Source organism: Octodon degus, unplaced genomic scaffold (genome assembly GCF_000260255.1).
Source record: "Octodon degus isolate 3935 unplaced genomic scaffold, OctDeg1.0 scaffold00201, whole genome shotgun sequence".
In the NCBI taxonomy this organism is placed as follows: Eukaryota; Metazoa; Chordata; class Mammalia; order Rodentia; family Octodontidae; genus Octodon; species Octodon degus.
The window spans coordinates 3,244,088-3,261,860 of record NW_004524777.1 but is presented as its reverse complement, the minus strand read 5'-3'; positions in this window follow the sequence as shown (position 1 = coordinate 3,261,860).

The following is a 17,773-nucleotide window of genomic DNA, read 5'->3' as shown; positions in this document are numbered from 1 at the left end:
AGACATTATCACCATTGACACTGTCACCAACTTCATGGACAATAATATGGCTCTCAGCACCATTTTTATCACTAATTACATACATGATTGTGGTTCCCCCAAAAGCCTGGTATGTTTGTTCATAGGAGCTGCTTTTTAGAAGTGGCTGGATCTAGGATGTGTGGATTATGGGTGTATAAGAACCGGATTAGTCCACACATTGGTTTAGCATGGTTCTGAGTGTGGCTGAGTGGATTTACTGAAGACAAAAGTCCCATCCTGGGTGTGAGTTGCACCAAACAATAGGCTTGTAGTCAAGATGAAATTAAAAGGAAGAGGAGGCTCCCTGCTACTGCTTGCTGCTTGCTGCCTGTCCTGCTGTGGACTGTTTTAAACCTGCCATGCCCCTCAGCCAGGCCACCCCGCCTTGGAGCCAGCTGATGGACTGAAACCTCTATAGACAGTGAGCCCAAATAAACCTTTTATGAAAAGTAGCTAAGACATGGTCCCTGAATTCAAAGCCCTACAGAGCATGGTAGGTCCTTAGACAAAAAAATAGAGGCCCAAATATAGTAATATGGAAGTTTCTGATGTCTATTTCAAAGCCCAAGAAGACATTCTACTCAAGGATGCTGGTGTACCCTGGAGAGTTCAGTCAGGTAGAGCAGGACCCCCAAGCCTACAACAGCAAAGAGGTTGAGGGCAGCTGGCCACCAACCTACGCAGTACATATGACTCACAGCTCACTTACAGCTGACCTTCAGAAGCAACCAGGGGCCATAGCCAAGTTAGGTGGTGCCGGAAGAGGCAGAAGCCAAAGGAGGGGGCATGCAAATAGGCTGGACATGCCCTGGAGGAGAACAAGGGATCTGTGGGTATCTGGCTCTTAGATTCTGTCTTTGTTTTAGGAGTATTTCTCTTGCACACCCAGGTGACCAAAATCACTCTGGAGTCTGGCTCATCTTCCATGTTCCCAGTTGCAAATTCAATCATGGAGCATGGGATAGCCCTAGGTTGACCATGGTGCACTGAGAGGATGGCTCTTTAGGCCAGCCTAAAGATGACACCACAAGGTGCAAAAGGAGGAGGTGGCTTTCCTAGTGCTAGCTCCTTCTTCCCTTTTATGTCCTCCCAAGCCTCCTACTCTGTTCTCCTGCCTTCTCTGACTTCTTTCCTCTTCTACTTTTTCTCCCAGCATTCCTGCAAAATGGACATTGTCAGTCTCCTCTGCTGCCTGCCTCCAAGTCTTTGCTCCCTCATACCTTGTCCCCTCATTCCTAGCTCTCTCTTCCCCTCTTGGGCATTAAGGTCTTCCAAATCCTTGGGGGAGAGCCATGGAGGACCCAAGGAGAAATTCCTTTCTGCAGCTCTGGCTCTTGCCAGGGACTATTTCCTGACTCTCCAGCTAAATGGTCCTTCACCCATTTCACCTCACTAGTCCTGTCGTCAGACCCCTTCATTCAAGCCTGGGTGCTCTCAGCAAGGCTCTGTGGATGAGCAGGCCTATGTCCCTGCTTTCCACTCTGGCCACCCAGGCAGGCATCCCCAGAGTCTACCATCCCCTCCAGGCAGTCCATCGGGTCTCCCCTGCCCTGCCATTGTGCAGTCCCACACACTCGCACTCATACCACAAGCGCTCCTGACAGCCTGGCTCTTGGACATTCTATCATCATTGCAGTTGGGCACTCACCATGCACTGGTTCACGTGCTGGGGGTTTTCTGACCTTGGAGTACTGAATGCTCCTTGTGACCCTGTGAGTTGGGCTTTGGGACTCCTCTTTTTTTGGTTGGCCAAGCAACTGAGACTCAGAAAACTGAAAGGCAAAGCTATCACGAGCAGAAATTACAGAGCTAGAGCTCAACCTCAGATTCATCAGATATCCAAGCTTGTGCTCTGGACTCTAAACTGCTGTACTCTCCTGCCTGTACCCAGGGAGACAGGCACAGCAGCATACATGCCCTGCACGCACTCACAGAGCAAAACTCCATGCCCAAGGAATACTCGTTTTACACAGTCACCACAGTCACATATTCATGCAGTATTCACACACACACACACACACACACACACACACACACGGGGGGGAAAGAGAGAGAGAGAGAGAGAGAGAGAGAGAGAGAGAGAGAGAGAGAGAGAGAGAGAGAGAACATACTCCCAGAGGAACACACCACTCCATCTAGTCAATCAATGAACATTGTTTGAATAGCTCTGCCCAGCATTAGGCACTATGGCCACCAGAGAAAAAAGAAATATCAGATGCTGAATATCCACTCCATGCCAGACTCGATGCAAAGGGAGTTTATGATCTCAAGAATGTGGATGAGGCTGTACATACATGCATGTATATTCAAACACGCACATGTGTGCATGTCCATCCTGGGTGAAATTGGTCCTGGTCCTGTCACTTCTGGGTCCATGAGACCTAGGGACAATGAGACAGTCATTTGGTAGCATATTTTCTGACATAGGTAGCTGGAAGAAGTGGAATGGCTGGAGGTTACCGAGCACAGTGAAAGTAGGTCTCGCGCATTCTAGGGGGAGTCAAACGTGATGGTGTGTACCTGTGATCCCAGGGTCTGGGAGGCAGAGGCAGGAGGATTACAAGTTGGAGCCTAGCTGACAATTTGACAATACAGTACTTTGTTTCAAAACAAAAGCAAAAACAAATTAATCCCCCAAGCAAAAAAGACCTGGGGATGTAGCTCACTGCAAAGGCCCTGGATTCAGTCCTTACTAGAACGAAGGCAGGTTGCGGGGGGAACAAAAGAATCCTGGGCTGACAGGAAAGGCAGAGACCTCAGAGACCCCCTTCCATGGCCCTGAGCAATGATCTATATTTATTAAGTGAGGAAGTCCAGCTTGGGATGGGACATATCCTGCTGCCTCCATGATTCTGGGACACGAGCTACCTCTCTAGACTCCAGCACCCGGGGCAAACATCTCAGAGCTTTCCCACGCTACTCCATCACTTTGGACTTGACTTCACTTAAGTCCCCAGTATGGGAAATAGACAGGAAATGAAAGATAAGTAGGCAGTTTGAGAGGATTAAGGCTAAGGGAGAGCAACATAATTATGACATAGTCGCTATGGAGCAGGAGAACACACTAAAGGAAATGTAGTGGGCCCCAAACTAGTCCATTACAAGACCAAGAGCAAGGCCAGCAAGCAGATAACAGAGTCCTGAGTCTGAAACAGAAACATTAATCATGCAGCAAGGCACTGCCATGCCCCCAGCCCAGCCTAGCAAGGCCTTAGAGCCACAGTGGCGTGCAGGAGGCCGATGGGGTGCTGAAAGGCCTACAGAGGGTAGCACAGCTGCGCTGTGCCCATAGGCACAAGACAGTGCCTGCTACAGGTAGGAGGAAGTGGGCCCCTCTGCCTGGCAGCTGGCATACCTTGGATAGGGACCTGAGCTCATTCTTTTCCAGCCCTAGAAGAGGCGTTTTGAGCCCTAGCAGGGGGGAATCCCTGGTCAGTGTCATGTACCACAAAGGTTCCATGTCATCCTAGCTGCGTGGCCTTGGGCTAACCATTTCCTCTCTCTGGACCTCCATCCTCATGTGTGCAATGAAGGGGTTTTCAAAAGACTCAAAGGAAGTGAAATGATGGCACCTAGAGTCCAGAGAACAACTCTTCTATGAAGGAACCCAAAGACTGACGCACTGTTTTCTGCAAAGACAGAGAAAGTCAGTATTTCAGGCTGCTGTAGCCCAGCCACGGACAAGAGGCAAACAAGTTAACATGGTTGTATTCCAGAAAACTTGGTCAACAAAACCAGGCAGGGAGCCAGGGTTACCGCAAAGCTTAGAGTGTGCTGAACTTTGAACTAGACCCCATGCCAAGCACCTCACTGCCATTATCTCATTTTATTCTCAAATGGCAAATAGATACCCACTACTATTATTTTCCATTTTTGGTAGTTAGGGAAACTGAGGTACCAAGCAATCAAGAAACTGGCCCCACGCTATACAGCTGGGAAATGGTAGCAACGGTGTTTGAACCCAGTCAGTTTGGTTCCTGAGCCTTTGGTTCTTAACCTTTATGCTACATGCCTCCCAGAGTAAGAACAATGGTAATTATTAGAATAGTGGCCTTTGCTTGCATTCCCAAAAGAGCTATGGGGAATACCAGCCGTTCTCGCCCAAGGAGTCATGACCCACTGGTGTGTCACCATCAGTTGCACAGTGTGTCAAAAGTCATTTGTTGCTAATAATAGTTTTACAAAATGATTTACTACTGTTTTAATAAACGAGCATTGACCCAGTGTTATCCTTCTAACACTGCCCCTCTCGCTCACTTACATTCAGACACACTTCCTGGAAAGAGCAAGAAGGGGTCTCAGCTGACTCACCAGGAATGCTGGGGAGGGTGGCATTTGGAGGCACATTGCCTGTCAGTTCCTCAGGGGTGGGGGGGGAGGGTAAAGAGGAGTGGCTGACACTCCCCCCCCCACGCACTGCCTGCCATTGAGGCTGGGGGGATAACAACACGCCATGGACAGCAGCAGAAAGCGAGGTGTGGGGCTGGGTGAAGACCCATGGCTAGTGTTGGACAGGAAAGAGGCAAGTGCTGTGTCAGAACAAGAGGCAAGGAGCCAGACAAAACATTCTTTGGATCCCGACTCCAGTACTTTTGCTACAACTGGGCCGCTCTCACCTGTTACAAGGCTCAGAGGAGATGATAAGAAATGTCTACAGTGGTTAGCATGAAAGCAGAAGGCTCACTGACAGGGGAAGAGGAGAGAGGTGACATTCACACTATATACCAACCTGGCTGTGGTGGCACAGGGTGGTCTTCTCAGCAATGTCAGAGGCTGAGGCTGGAGGATCACAGGTTCATGCCTCTCCCAGGGCATCTGTGGGTTAAAAAAAATAAGGCTAGTGATGTAGCTCAGTACTAAGGCCCAGGGTTCCAGGTCCAGCCTTGAAAAAAAAATCCTGTATGCCAGGAAAGCTTCCAAAACTTCAGAAAAACATTTTCCCAACAACTTGGCAATGGGAATAATTATCTCCATTTTAAGGGAAGGAAACTGAGTCCTGGGGTCACCTAGCTCAAGTGATGTGGACAGAATTGGAACCCAGGCTTGTTTGTGAGAAAGCAGAGGGGTTCTTAAGCTGGACAAATATTTATTGAACACCCACTATGTGCTAAGTAGGGTTCTAACCACTGTAGATACATCCCCTTTCCACACAAGATCCTTGCCCTTATGGATGTGAAACTCTAGAGATCAACTAAATAGAGACAAATAATTCTGTGGTCCCTTCCAATTCACAGAACTATTTCAACTCTGTTATGATGCTTGTCAACAGCTTGCTCCTTACCTTGGTTTACCCCCATCAAAAACCCTTCCCAAGGGAAATAAAAAAAGGGAAACTTCCTATCCTAATGCTTGCCTCCTGTCCAAGCCATCATGTCCTTAGTGGCTTCCGGCCTAGCCAAGAACAAAGGTTAGAGGAACTGTTTCTCTGGGACATCATGTGCCTCCTTCCAGGGTGTGGGGACTGAGGACCCTGGGTTGGCCTAGACCTAACCCTGGTGAGCTGTCTCTGAGAACAATGGTCAGAGGCGTCTCCCTAGGACTCCCACCAAGGATGGGAAGTCAGGCCCATGTCGGGCTGGCGGGGCATTGTTTAGAGAGCTAGTTTCCTGGCTGAGTTGGCAGCCAGAGGCCCTGAGATACTGGAGTGGGCCCAGAAGAGCCCGTACCTTTCTTCTTCTCCTCTACAACAAAGCAACTGTTTCTGCTCCCACCTCCCTCTGGAGGAGGCCCCAGGGCCACAGAACCACAGGGCCACAGAACCACATGCCTTCCACAGAGCCACAGAGGCGAGTGCTGCCTCACCCAGCTCCGGCCAGCACACAGACATGCACACCCTACACTGCCATACAGGAGTTGCTCACCTGTGCCAGGAGTCTCAGACCCACCCACCACTCCTGGCTACTCCTCGCATACACACACTAGGGCTGTGAAAGCCAGGGAAAGGGCCACCTTCTCAGTCAGGCAGTAGTAAATCTCCTGCAGCAGAGTTCTCCAGCAGTCACTCCAGCAAGCCAGCAGCACCACAGGGGCAAAAAGAACCTTAGGTAAGGTGCACTTAGCTAGATGTGGTCTCAGTCAGCTGGCCAGGCAGGTGACCTGCTGACACCCTCCCTGGCCAGCCATGTAAGTGGCCTGCTCTTCATTCACATGGGTCTGTGTGGGGCTTCCAGAACAGCTCTGTGCTGAACACAGGGGAGGGGTGAATGCCAAGGCATCCAGGCAACCAAGAGAAAGGACTAAACCCTCAGCAATGCAAGGAACCCCCTGCCAGCCCCTGCCCTGCCCCAGGCCTTTGATCACACGCACACAGGCCAGCCCCAGCCAGGCCCTCCACATGGCCACACCCCCACCCCACCACATCTGGGAAGGGCGCTGCTGGGCGTTTGGGCCTCACCTCTGTGTGAACCTCTCCTTTGATCATTGCAGCCACAGGGAGGGAGAGAAGGTGGGAGGAGAGGGCCGGGAGGAGGAAATCTCCCTTTCTTTGCTGTTCAGAGGAGTCAAGGCAGTTGCTGAAGTTCCTCCAGCAAAATGTGAAAGCAGCGTTCTGAGCCCTGACCTTCCGGGGGCCAGAGCCTCTAGGAATCCTGCCACAACCAGTGGAAAGAACCCGGGAATGTGCCCTCCTATGACAGAGAAGCACAATGCCACCTGTTTCCCCTTCTCCATCCTAGCCATGCAGATAAATATAACACCCTCCTCTTCCAGCCCTGGACTCCTTCCAGAGCACTTCCCATGTGTGCCTTCATTTCACACATCCAACAACCCCGGAGGAAGGTATCATGCTTAACCTCACCATACAGATGAGAAATCTGAGACTCTTATAGCCCAAGTGACTTACGTGCCCAGGTCACCCAGCAAGGAAGAAGTAACCTGTTGTCCCTACAAGTGTTGAGTGACTCCTTCCTTTGCTGTGGGGAGCTCTGAGACTGGACAGGAGAAGGCTGCAGATAGGGCTTGAGCTTGCAACTGAATAGGTATGGACCAGCTAGGGTAGCATCATAGTGGACTTTTAATGCCATCCCCAGTGCTGATGCTCTGCCCAAGTCCTGCTAGCCCCTGTCCCTGTCCCTGTGCTCCTTGATGGAATGCTACCCCCTGAGCCCACCCGCAGCACCCTGGTTCTTGGAATTAGATGGCCCTCGGCTCCTTGCTCTGCTCTCAGCTCAGGGCATGACTGGGGAGGGGGTGCTGGAGAGGGAAGCCTGAGTCATCCCCTGGCCAAGAAGCACAATGTTTGGCAAGGTTCCTGGGCCCCGTGAAGGAAGGGGCACAAGCATTGAGTTACAGCAACCAGCCTGGAGCAGGGAAGAGGCAGTGAGAGAGGGGTACCCTTGTGTCCTTGGAGATGAGAGGCTCCCAGCAAGCCAGGACCCAGGATGAGGCCCAGGGGCACACTCCGGGAGCACTGGGACCAGCTGGCAGAGGGAGGGGACCACAGGGAAGCAACAGCACCTTTATTCTGTTCAACCAGGACTTCTTTCCCCACCAAAGTGTGTGACAGCTGGGGCAGTTCCAGAGGAGGGATTCCCTTCAGCTCCACAGAGGAGGGCACCACCTCCTGCCACCTCCCTCTACCTCTTTCTGTCATGTCCTTGGCTACCAGTGATTCAAAATATACTGGTGTTTGGCTGGCATTTTACTTAGGAATCCAAAACACCAAGTTTCCAATTCATTCCCACAGCTTCAGCCTTCTCAGCAGAGCATTGCAGTCCACACTGCCCCTCTGCACTCTGGGCCCACAGAGTTGATAGGCTATGCCAGATGTCTTCAGGGGGATCCTCAGATCCTCCAGCTCAACTGGGCCTGGGCCCAAACTCTCTCCCCACCTGCACCCTTTGTTGCTCGGATAATGTCAGCATTCACCAGCTGGGCAACAGTCTAGCTACAACCCTGTCTCTCCTTCTTCCCCTCAATGTTTATGAGCGTGTTCCTGGCACTGCTCAAGCAAGCCCATCTCCATCCTTGTTGGCTTTCAGTTTACAGCCTTGCCAGATAAGCAACCCAGATGTCACTGAGCAAGTGACTAGAGGCTGCCATGGGACTGAGCGAGCCCATCAGAAATCTCTCATCCTGGATTTAGATAGAGGATAGCAGTAGACCTTTCATAAAGCCAAGGCCTGAATGGGGAGTAGAACAGAGCCTAGTGTGTGTATGGGACTGGGGGTATTGGGTTAAGCTTAGGGTGGTGATAGGACAGAGCTGGAGCATTCTGAATAGAGAGGAGTGTAGGCCAAGGCCAAGGTGGGGGTGGGGGAGAGAGCTTTCGGCACCCAGGCACCTTGATCCAGTGAGGCTGTGCTCAGAGACAGCCAAGGCCACGACTGTGAGCTAGGCTGTGGAACTGGCAGCCAGGTACTGGAGTACCTGGGCCTTGGGGGCCGTTGGAAGAGACCTAGTCTTTATCTTACAGCTGTCCAGAGCCACTAGAATTCTTCTAGGCAGTGAAACTGTGGTGAGAGTTTCCAAATGGCCTGGTCTGCCTCATCCTGACATTCAGATTGTCTCTCTCCACCCCTGTTCTCCACCACCTCTATCATCAATCTCCTGACTCAAAAGCATTGCACCAGCCTCCAGAAGGTCCCGTCATTCGCAGGTTTTAGATGCTTCCACCTCCAAGCCAAGCTAGCCCCCAACACTAAAGAGCAAAAATGTGATAGATAGATGATAGATAGATAGATAGATAGATAGATAGATAGATAGATGATGATGATGATAGATAGATAGATAGATAGATAGATAGATGATAGATAGATAGATAGATAGATAGATAGATAGATAGATAGGAGACATTCAATCTGATCATCTCACTTACCCTACTTCAGCTTGATTTTCGATAAGATAAGACCTGCACTTCAGATCTTGACTTCTGCTCTGTGCCTGAGTGAGGGATATCAGTGCAGTACTCTCACGGTGCTCAGCAGGGCCAGCTGCCTCTCCCAGTCAGACGCATGACGTGAGGGGAAACAACTGATGCTCTGCACAGTGCTGTGTTACTAAGCTAGGTTGTCCTGTAGGTTAGGTGTAGTCAATGCATTTTCGACTTAAAATATTTTCAACTTACAAAGACTTTACTGGGAGAGAGGCCCACTGTAAGTCTAGGAGCACCTACATAGCTATGCTTCCCCATGACATTGATTTTTGTTTTGTTTTGTTTTGTTTTGTTTTGTTTTGTTTTTCTTTTCTTGGTACCAGGGATCAAACTCAGGACCTTGTCTTGCCAGGCAAGCACTTATTCCACTGAGCTATCTCCCTGGCCCTTCCCCATGACATTGAGATAAGCTTGGGCTTCCCATCCAGGCACACAGACAGGCCTTGTCCTTTCTGGCCTCAGTTATATCCCTGGCCTGTTCACCTCGGTGTTCTCTCTGCCAGGTCCAGAGCAGTGTGCCCCAGACATGGAAGACTCCTGCCAATGGCCTCTGCTTCCATGTGCTCCTGCTCCATAGTGCTTTGGCTTCTTCAACTTCTCCCTCACGCTTCTGACACTATGGGTACTTACTTGTTATTTCCCAACCCAGTCCCTCCCCTCACGTCGGGACAGCTAGCATCCTATTCCTGCACTCTCTGGAGTTTTTCTGTCATGTTCAGGTAACCCCACCTGGAATAGAGATGCACCCGAGTGTGAATCTGCCTCTCTCCTTCTTTCTGCTTCTGCCTGTGTTTTGTCCTCTGGCAACAGCTTGCTCACTTAGACTCCAGGAATTTGCTTTGAGGTATGGGTCTGGTTTACTCTAGGCACTTTCTTACAAGCTCCTGGGCAAAACCTGAATGCTTGGTAGCCTCTCCAACCTACAATCCCAGCAGCCCCTGGGTTTGTGAAGTCTGCCTAATCTGAGAGTCCTACAAAAGCCTAGTCCTGCTTTCTCAGGCCTCTCCTCTGAGCCCTCAGTAATCAGCAACAGTATTGCACACAATTTCCCTAGCCCATGGCAGGGCTTTGCTAGCCCAGATGAGGAAAGAAGCTGGTGAAGGGCTCTCCTTTGAGCAACAGGCCTAAGCTCACCCTCTGGGAAGGCCACCCAACCCCATCTTGGCAAGAGGAGGGGTAGCAGGTGGACCTGTTTCTGGGGAGTCAGTGTTGTAGAGGAAGGGTTAAAGTTTGTCCCATGGCAAAGAAGCCCACCTTCCTGTCACTTATTTGGCGCAGCCTAGCTTTCCCTGGCCAGGCAGCCTGCACGGGCTCAGGGGCTGGTCAGACTTGAGAGGTGTAGAGAGTTTCACACACATCCTCCCAACCAAGGCTAGCTCGAGGAGCTGAGGCAACCACCCCTCCTGCCCACCCCGCCAACTACTGAGCTCCTTTCCTGCCTCAGCTTGGGGCCTCTGAGCTGTGCTCAGGAAGCGGGCTGCTTCTGTACAGCCAGCTTGGAGTGAGGAGGAGGGGGGAGATGGTTTGATATGGATTTTTGTGGTCAGAGGTGATTGGAATCCCAGCTGTGTCATCCAGCCCTCTCCGCTCTCATCCATCAGCATTCCTCGTCCTTCAGAGGTGGGCAGGGGAGCAGGCAGGGAAAGCAGAGGGACTCCACTGGCCTCCCAGGTCTTCAAGATAAGCTCTTCCCATGTAAAGGCCAGATCTGCCAAAATGACCAGCACACCCAAGGGCCTGAGAAGAGGCCAAACATTTGAGGCAAAGACTATTCAGGTGATTTGAATATCTGCAGTAGCCATTGTTACTGGGGATTGAACTCAGGCCCTTGCCTGGCAAGCGCTTATTCTACTGAGCTATCTCCCTGGCCCCTCAGTATCCATTCTTGCAAATGTTTTCTGGTTCCCAGTCTGAGCATCCCATTTGAATCACCAAAGAAATCTTCAATATGCCTGAGCCCCAGTGTGCAGAGACTTTGTTCTAATTGGTCAGTCTGCTGCAAAAGCACTTCAGGGGTTTCTCCTGGGCATGTGGGCTGAACTGAGAGCCCTTGTTCCAAAGCAGCACTTCACACTTTGGCACCATGAACATTTTAGGCTTGTCTCTTCCCCTGTGCACAGCCACCCTGTGCATTATAGGCTGCTTAGCAGCATCCTTGAGCTCTACCCATCATACCTCTAACAGGCCCCCTCCCATAATATGACAACCAGAAACATCTTTGGACCTTGCCAAATGTCTCAGTCAGTCAGTCAGTCAGTCAGTCAGTCAGTCAGTCAGTCTGCAGCCACAGGGCTCTTCTGTCCTGGAGGCCTGGCCTAGTGGGAGGAAGGTTGGAAGCACACAAGGAATCTGACCTCATTCTTGTAAAGATCAGAGCCCTGTTAGGGATACAAGGACCCTGAGGCTACCTCAGACTTCCCCATGACCTTGTGCCACACAATGACAATTGGAATGCCTCTTAGCCACCTGTTAACTCTTAGGCATGGTGCTGGGTGCTCAGGACTCACCAGTAAAACAGATAGCCACTGTCTCTGGGGCAGATGGTATAGTGTTACAGTAAGCAAACTTTTCTGTAAAGGGCCAAACTAGAACTTTTGGAAGCTTTACAGATTCTCTCACAACTACTCAACTCTGCTATTGTAGCAAGGCATGCAGTCATTATGTCAATTAATAGACACAACCATGATCCAATAAAACTTTATTTACAAAATAGGCAGTGAGCTAAATTTAGTTTATAGACTATAGTTTGCTGGTATCTGGTCAAGTGAGTAGCAAAACTGATAATGAAGCAACAGTGAATATCACATTTGGACCAGTTAATCAATGGCGATACTTGAAGAAACGAAGCACTGATGAATTTACCATCCATGATGCACCATACGGTGGTAGGGGCTCGAGCTGGGCTGTAGATGCATGTGATGATGAGGTGTGGAGAGGTGACTCCAGAATTCTGGCCGGGCATGATGATGCTGTCGACTGAGGCAGGGACACAGGAGGGGCAGTGGCTTTGGAGGGAACGGCAGCTGGTGGACTTAGCTGAGATCTGCTGTACTCTGGTACAGGGGACTCAGAGGCGTACTATCAAATATTCTGTAGAAAATTGTTAAATTTGGTTTTGGCTTTGAAATATGAAATGTTTTTTTCCAATAACTAAAGTATAAGTATCTTTTTTCCTCCTCCTCCTCCTCCTCCTCCTCCTCCTCCTTCTCTTCTTCTTCTTCCTTCTCCTCCTCCTCTTCCCTCTTCTTTGTTTTTCTTTTCTGAGACAGGGTTCTGCCCTGTTGCTCAGGCTGTTTCAAGCTCACAGGTCTCCAGTCTCAATGTCTCAAGTAGATGGGATTACAGGCATATACCATGGTGCCCCGCTCGTATCATTCTTCTCAAGAAGACTAGAGTGTAAATTTTCTGTTTTCTTAATTCAAATATTTATTATTTCAAAGGTAGATAGCCGTAGCTGGCTGGTTAGTTCTAAAACAGACAATTGGAAAATAAACATTTTTGACTTAAAAAATACGCTCCTTAAGGCCATGATCATAAATGAACTTCTCCAGGGAGAGAAAGAAAAGGTTGGAGGAGAACACAAGAGGAGGGGAGGAGAGGGAGAGGAAGAAAGGGGAGACCGGGAGGGCCAACAAGAGACTGTGAAATGGGGGGGGGGTGGCAGAGAGGATCTAAGCCTGTTCTCTTATTGGCTCTCCTGGGTTCCTTGTACCAACTCCAAGCAGATGGGGTACAACAAGCTCCAGTGTCCATCTTGTTCTGTGGCCACAGCATCTCTTGACAGGTGAAGAGAGTAGTAGTAAAGTGTGGGAGGGATGAGAAGAGGAACATTCCAGGCTGAGGGAACCAGGAGAGAGAAAAGGAAAACACAGGGAGTGTTTCGGAAAACATGAGTAGTTATGTGTTGTGGCCCAGACCTAGGATAGTGGGGGTGAAATGGAGGAAGTAGGGGAACGATATATCAGATTAAATGGACAGCAGGTATGCTGAGGTTAGTTTGAATCCTGTGCCAGTCCTACAGCTATATGACCTGGGATAAGACATTGAGCAGAGAGCCTCACTTTCCTCATCTGAACCACCACTCATCCTCTCCACTGCAGAGGGAACGGAAGGAGAGCCTTTCATACAGTATGTTTGGCAGGTGTTCAGCCCCTGGATGGGTTTCTAGAAAAATCCCACAGGTAGGAAATACCAGGAATCCCCAGCTGGCAGCCAGAGCTGGCCAAGGAGTCACTCTCAGGAACTCTGGCCCCTTCCTTTCCTCTCCACCAGCAACGGTGAATCTTGAGGGCCTTCAATGATCCAAACAGCCTCTGTGGCCCATTTGCCATAGCTTTGCAATCACTCCTCTGCACCAACTAAGCTACTGAGTCAAGACAATAGAGCCAAGAGACAAGATGCTCTGGGCCGAGCTCAAAACAAGCCTGGTAGATGTTCCTAGGAGGCAGATCCCTTTCAGCTCTCACCAGCCACCATCTGGCTGGCTCACACAGGATCAGAGAGAAAGGCAAGAAATGGCCAGTCCTAGGTAGGTACTGTGGATCTGACCTGAGGCTTGTCCCCAAAGCCCCATCTCACAGTACGAAAAAATGGTCAAACAGCCAGGCTGCAACTCACCAGGCCCAGAATGCAGGCCTGTCTGCCTCTCAAACCCACGCTTCCCCCTGCCACGCTAGCAGCCACATCAACTGGCTGGGAAAAATGCCCATCTATGGCTGTGTGCCTGGAGAGGCCTCTGCTGGCCTTTTCTGCTCAGGATGGCCTATGGTTCCCTTTACGGCCTTCTCTCTCCTTCTCCCCATTTGCCTTGTCCTTCTTTGGCACATGCTCCCCTGAACCAGGCCTGAAGCTGGTGGCTGTCCTCTCTGCTGGGACCCAGACAAATGACAGTGGAATAATTGAAGTGTCCTTCCTGTGACCTTGAGCTTTGGCAAGGCTGAATTCCCTTGTGGTGATTGAGGCTAGTGACAGCTGAGTGGCAAGAGGACACACACACAGAGGCACAGATGAGCCACATCAGAGGGGGCATGGCCAGGATACCCAGCGCCTGCTTGGACAGCTGCCTCCCTCTCCTCAGGCAGACAGCTGGGAATACCCCTGTCAAGTGACAGGGCTCTGCCCATGTCCTACCTCCCCTTTAGCCAGCCAGAAACACCCTTGCTGACTGACCAGGCAGCATCACTTCCTATAGCTACAGACAGGTCCCCAGGTCACCTTTCACCTGGAATACAGCCACCTCCTCCTACTTCTGTCAACACCAAGGGACAAAAACAACACTGGCAAGTTGCACAGAGAACTGCCAGGCACAAATGGTCTATGGAGCCCACAGAGGCTGCACATACAGACAGTTGCTTCTCTGGGGCTTGGGCTCTGAGGAATGGCAGGGCCAGCAGGACTTGACACCAGGCCCTTATTGTGTGCCAGGTAAAGGCCTAGAGCAGTGCCTGAATGTAGGGAGATGACATGGGCCCTTCCAGAGCCAGGCCCCTTTGCCAAGTCAGGCTGCCTTCGGGGCACAAGCACAAGCTGCTGGTTCTCAGCCTTCTCTACATGTGAGCTCTGAGGCCAGCTCTGAGTCAGGCACTGAGCTGGGCACTGGGATAGCAGACAGGAACTGGGAAAGCACTGCTCCCCCCATCCCCGAACCCTTGGGCTAGGTGGTAAGCCCAGTGAGAAGTTAGGTTCTACTGCAGGAGCTCCCATTGTGTCTGGTATGAGCGAGGTGATGTTTTGGCCCGCTGTGGCTTTGCCAAGACCACATCTCTGAAGGCTGTCACATTACAGATGTCTTGTGTGGCCACAGGAGACAGACCTAGGTAGGACCCACAAGAAGCCACAGGAAGACCATCTGACATGAAACTTTTATCTTTATTTTTTATTTATTTATTTTTTGGTACTGAGGATTGAACTCAGGATCTTGCACTTGCTAGGCAGAGAGATGAAACTTTTAACAAACGGCTCTGCTGAGACAAAGCAGGAGGCCACTGGAGATGTGCACACAGATCACTAGGCAGAAAGCTGCAGAGAGAACTCGGACACCTGAGGGGGTTGGCACTAGACAGCCCATGCAGCAACTTCCAACCCCAAGACTCCATGTCACTAGCATTGGAATTCATCTCTCCAGGCTGAAGATGAGGAAACTGAGGCCCAAAGGGCAGCAGGGACATGCTGGAGGCCATACATAGTGTTGGGACTCTGAGGACTAGACTCAGAATGTCTCCCTCCCATCTCAGATCTGCCCTGTCCTCAGGCTCTCTTGGCCAGAAAAAACCTCCTCAGCTGCGGGGTGGTGTGTGCGGAAGCTCCCCTCTCCAGCCTGCGGCCTGGGTGGTCTGACACCCCATGGTCTTTTCCAGTCCCAGCCTGGGCCCAGCTGATGGATGAACTCCTTGCTGTGCTGCTCTGGCTCAGGCTCCAGCTCCACAGATGGACGCTCTCCGGCATGCCTGCTGAAAGGGGATCCACATTTGACCTGGAGCCAGATGTGGAACCAAGGGAAGTGGGGGAAATGGGAGATATAGGGCCAGGAAAGGGCTGCAGTGTGCGGGGCTCCAGGCCCTAGTTTACTTCACCAGCCCCTCAAGGCCCAACACACAGTAGGTGCTTAACACATCACACAGACAGAGGGAGGGAGCCAGGCTCCTCTGAAGCAGGGAACACTGGGAACACCAGAGACTCAGCTGATGGCCTCACTACCCTGGTAGAAATTCTGAGGCACCAGCCCTAGGTGTCTGGAGATCTTCCTTGTTGATCTTGGGCTTCCTGAGCTCTTCCAGAGCCCTGCTCCCACTCCAGTCTTTCTTCAGAGAAGAGAGTCCCCAAGTACCCCCCGTTTCCGTCTGCCCTCACTCTGCCACACACAGAGGACTTCTGTCCTCCCCATGAGAATGGCAAGGCAACTTGCTGAAATGGGAATGACCTCTGCTGAAGGTTCTTTTCATAGCATTAACAATGGTGCAAAAGGGGCCAAGGTTGGAGCTCAGTACGGGAGCACTTGCCTAGCACGCACAGGGCCCCAGGATTAATCTCCAGCATTGCAAAACACACACAGAAAGAGAGAAGAAAGAAGAGAGAAGAGAGACGAGAGCCGGGAGAGGGAGAGGGAGGGGGAGAGGGAGAGAGAGAGAGAGAGAGAGAGAGAGAGAGAGAGAGAGAGAGAGAGAGAGAGAGAGAATATCACAAAAGAGAAGAGATTCTACCCATGCATGTGTGTACTCCTTCACAGGTAGCAAATGATCAAAGGGAAGGTTGAAAGAGCAGAGAGTGCTGGCCCAAGGTGACTGAGTGACAGGACTGGAACACTGCCCTCCAGCTTCCCAGCGCACCAGCATTTTCACAATATCCCTTCCACGTGTACTGGTGACAAACTGCTTTCTGCTTTCTCACAGGGCCTTTGCAATTATGAATGAAGTATTACTACCTTCATTTGAAGGAAAAGGAAACCAAAGCCAAGAGATACTCAGTGACTTCCTAGCTACCTTTCCTTAAAAACCAAGAATGGAAGTCAGCACTCTGGGAGCCTAAGGCAGGAAGATCCCAAGTTTGAGCCTAGCCTGGGAGATTTAGTGAGATCTTCTCTCAAAATAAAAGATTTAAAAACTAGCAGAGGCTATATAGCTCATTATGAAGGTTCTGGGTTCAGTTCCCATGACTGCAAAAAGATAAAAAAAAATTAAAAAAAGAAAGCCTGAGAACATAACATGTGTTCATTGGGAGTGGGTAACTAGAGATGATCACCAGATAGAGCAAGTACCCCTGTGGTGAATTCCCAGGCCCATGAGGGACAAATGTGAAGCAGTCATTCCAAGACATCACTGGGTGGACAAGCTAGCACCCAAAGCATTACCAACTGTGTGTGCCCATGTTCGCTTATGGGTGCATGCAGAGAGGAGGGCTCTACTCTAAAATTGCTGCTCCCACACCCACGGGGTAGGGCAAGAATCACTCAGGAGACTTCCACAGCCAGCGAGCTTTGCAAGCAGCTGTCTCGGGGAATTCACTACATCTCCCTGGCTGAGTCTTGCTTGGTCTACACCAGTGGCTGAAACCTCCGGCTGTGTATCTCACCCACTTGGAGAGTTTTTTAATGCAATTGGGCTCCACCTCCAGAAATTCCATTCGTCTGGGAGTTCAGTCTGGGCACTGGTCTTTGAAGAGTACTCCAGAAAATTCTAATGTGTAGCCAGGGTTGAGAGTACTGATCTAAGTCATCATAATTACCCTTCTTTGCCACATGGCTGAACTCAGCTTGGCAGGAGCCAAAATTCTGGGTTGTTTGGGGGAAGGCCTTTTTATCCTTAAAGAGCAACACAAACCAAGGTTGTTGCTTCTTCCAGTGTTGTGTGATACCTGGAGCTACTGCAGCCATGTTATGGCAGGGAAGCTTCAGGCTTGAGAACCGAAGCCAAGAGCTGCAATTGGGGGAGGAGAATAATGGAAGGAACCCGAGGCCTTGACATCCATGACTACTGAAGCATCCTTCTTTGGGACTTCTATGAGGCAACTAACATGCTTATTGTTGAAGCCGTTTTAAGTTTTCTGTTACTTGTGGCCAAATGCTACTACCATTTGATGGAAGAAGAAATTAAAGCTCAGGGAAACTAAATTACAATTCAAGATCATACAGCTAGCTAGTAGCAGAGCTGAGATGCCACTATATCCTTCACTACTGTCACACACACATGCACGCATGCATGCAGTACACACACACACACACACACACACACACACACACACGCCTTAAAACCCTAGGTGAGGGCTGGAGAGATGGCTCAGTGGTCTAAAGCACCTACTTGGAACAAGCTCGGCAAAGCACAGGGACCGCGGTTCGATCCCCCAGCACCACATGCCAGCCAGCCGCGCCCCCTGGTGGGCTGAGCT